The sequence below is a fragment of the Mandrillus leucophaeus genome, unplaced genomic scaffold (genome assembly GCF_000951045.1).
Source record: "Mandrillus leucophaeus isolate KB7577 unplaced genomic scaffold, Mleu.le_1.0 Scaffold120, whole genome shotgun sequence".
Classification (NCBI taxonomy): Eukaryota; Metazoa; Chordata; class Mammalia; order Primates; family Cercopithecidae; genus Mandrillus; species Mandrillus leucophaeus.
The window spans coordinates 1,831,310-1,834,754 of record NW_012100321.1 but is presented as its reverse complement, the minus strand read 5'-3'; positions in this window follow the sequence as shown (position 1 = coordinate 1,834,754).

The window sequence follows — 3,445 nt, the reverse complement described above, 5'->3', positions numbered from 1 at the left end:
TTTTGGACACGATCTTACTCTGTTGCCCAGGCTGGAGTGCAGTGACACAATCACAGCTCACTACAACCTCAACCTCCCAGGCTCAAGTGATCCTCCCACCTCAGCCTTCTGAGTAACTAGGACCACAGGCACACACCACGATGCCTGGCTAATCTCCTTTTACTTTTTGCAGAAACAAGGTCTCACCACGTTGCCCAGGCTGGTCTTGAATTCCTGGGTTCAAGTGATCCCCTCACCTTGGCCTCCCAAACTGCTGGGATTACAGGTGTGAGCCACCATGACTGGCTCTACAAAAAGTCTCTATTGGGTTCTTGGTCTCTATGTCCTTGCACCAATAGCATGCCACCCCTTGCCTCTGTCCTCTCCTCTCCTGCTTCTTTTGCCATCACCTTGCGGCCATCCTGGCCCCTGTGTCTTCCCACAGCTAGTTTTCTGACCCTGTCCAAGTCTCATTTAGCAAATGCTTCAATCCTCTTAGGTCAGGCCAGCCTCAGCAAAACATAGGGAGAATTAGCGCGGATTTGGGGGAAACATGTGACAGGCTGCGGTTGGAGGTGGGGACAGACTGCCGGGATATAATGAAAAACCCTCCTGCTCCTCAGAGAGACCCTGAGAGGGATGTACACAGAAAACCACACTGAGACTGTCCCAAGGGAGGCAGAGCGGTGGAAAAAGGGAGAGACTGAGGGGCAGGGAGAGAGGGAGAGAGGGAGAGTGAGGTGCAAAGAAAAGGGGAAACTGAGGCATGGGAGTCTCCTGCCCTCAAAACCAGAACAGACAAGGTCTCCCCAGCCTGTGTCACTTCCCATGTGACAGCAGCTGTCCTGTGTGCTCTAATATCCTTACAAAAGGTCCTTTGAGGCTGGCAGTCTGTAATCCCTTTGCCTATGGGGGGTTACACCAAACCTCAGGGTGTTTAAGTGCCTTTCTGAGAAGACTGAAAAGATTCAGTCTGAGCATGGAACAGTCCACCCGGCCAAAGAGCACAGCCCTTAAACCCTCCACTCTATCGAGTGATACCAAGCTCATCTGCTTGTTGGACTCTTTGGAGGAGGACCTGTGGACAGCTGGATGTCCATGAGACTTTGGGTAACAACTACATCTTCTCCATATGTGTGGGGTGTAGCAACATGGAACTGTGCCATTTACATGCCCAGCACAGAGCCTAGATTTCAGGAAGCTCGGAATAAATGGGTGATCTTATTATTTTGCCATTTAGACACACCTTCCTCCCATATCTCTTGCCTCCTCTGACTCATCTCCTATCTCTCTCTGCCCTGTGCAGACCCGTACTCCCCCTTCCCTCTCCTTCCCTAGTCTCTCTCCCTCCCTCTCAGTCCCTGCGTTTCTCCCTAGCAGGTTTCCCCGGCCTTGACCTAATCTAACTCACCACCTGCCCCAATCCTCTTAGAGCCAGGTGAGGCGGCATCTGCAGAATCTCAGCCGGGTCAGAGAAGAGTTGAAGGGGAGATGGGACATATTGATGGATGATGTCATAACCCTTCTCAAGCCCATGCTGGCACCTTTTCATGCTTCCTTACTGGCCGTGAGACTTCAGTTACAGAAGTAGGTGCTGTCAGGGTCTCCTGGAGCCCTTCCCCTATATAAACCCCAGAGAGACTCCTCAGGAAGACAGAACGAACCTGCAGAATCTCCTCTCCCTGATTTGGGCAGTGAGTGGAACAACATGTTGTAGATGTTCCACAGACACACCTGATTGTCTCTGCATATATGATGAAAAATGTAAACTGACTGGACGCAGTGGCTCACGCCTGTAATCCCGGAACTTTGGGAGGCTGAGGCAGGCCGATCACAAGGTCAGGAGTTCGAGACCAGCCTGGCCAACATGGTGAAACCCCCATCTCTAGTAAAAATACAAAAATTAGCCAGGCATGGTAGTGTGTGTCTATAATCCCAGCTACTCAGGAGGCTGAGACTGGAGAATCACTTGAACCCGGGAGGCGGAGGTTGCAGTGAGCCGAGATCACACCATTGCATTCCAGCCTGGGTGATAGAGTGGGACTCTGTCTCAAAAAAAAAAAAAAAAGCTAGGTATAGTGGTACGTGCCTATAGTCCCAGCTACTTGGGAGGCTGAGGCAGGAGAATTGCTTGAACCTGGGAGGCGGAGGTTGCAGTGAGCCAAGATCATGCCACTGCACTCCAACCTGGCAACAGAGCAAGACTTCATTCAAAAAAAAAAAAAAAGAAAGACGGGCATGGTGGCTCATGCCTGTAATCCCAGCCCTTCGGGAAGCTGAGGCAAGAGGACTGCTTGAGACCAGTCTGGGCAATATAATGATACCCCATCTCTACAAAAATATTAAAATTAACTAAGCATGATGGTACACACTTGTAATCCCAGCTACTTAGAAAGCTGAGGTGGGAGGATCACTTGAGCCTGGGACAAGGATAGAGCAAGCCATGATCACTATACTCCAGCCTCGGTGACAGAGCAAGACCCTGTCTCAAGAAAAATAATAAATAAGAAATAAACATGTCCACAGGAAGACTTGTACAAGAATGTTCATAGCAACTTTATTCATAAAAGACCAAAACAGAAACAACCCGAGTGAACGGTTAAGCAAATTATTGTATGTCCATACAATGGACTATAACACAGCACTGAAAAGGAACAAGTTGTGGATACACATGTGATATGGAAGAATCTCAAAATCATTATGTTGGGTGAAAGAAGCCAGACACAAGAGGCTGTATGTGGTGCCATTTCATTTCTACGAAATTCTAGAAGATACGGAAGTAATCTGTAGTTACAGAAAGCTATATATGATACGATTTCATTTATATGAAATTCTAGAAGAGACAAAAGGAAGTATTCTGTAGTTAAAGAAATCTGATTGGTGGTTGCCCAGGCAGGTGTGGGAATGAACAGAAAAATGACTGCAAAAAGGTCCCAGGGAACTTTTGGGGTTGATGGATGCTTCTTGTTTGGGTGCCGGTATCATAGTTGTATACTTCATTTTTGATGCTCTTTTGAAACGGGTCTCACTCTGTCACACAGGCTGGAGTGCAGTGGCACAAACATGGCTCACTGCAGCTTAACCTCTCAGGCTCAAGTGATCTTTTCACCTCAGCCTCCAAAGTAGCTAACACTACACGTGCACACCACCACGCCCAGTCAATTTTTTAATTTTTTGTAGACAGGGCCTTGCTATGTTGCCCAGGATGGTCTTGAACTCTTGGGTTCAAGTGATACTCTTGCCTCAGCCTCCCAAAGTGTTCGGATTGCAGGCATTAGCCACCAACCAGTTATATACATTTATCAAAGCAATTATACTGAACACTTAAGACAAGTGTGTTTTATCTAAAGAAAGCATCTATCGGCCGGGTGCGGTGGCTCAAGCCTGTAATCCCAGCCCTTTGGGAGGCCAAGACGGGCAGATCACAAGGTCAGGAGATCGAGATCATCCTGGTTAACACGGTGAA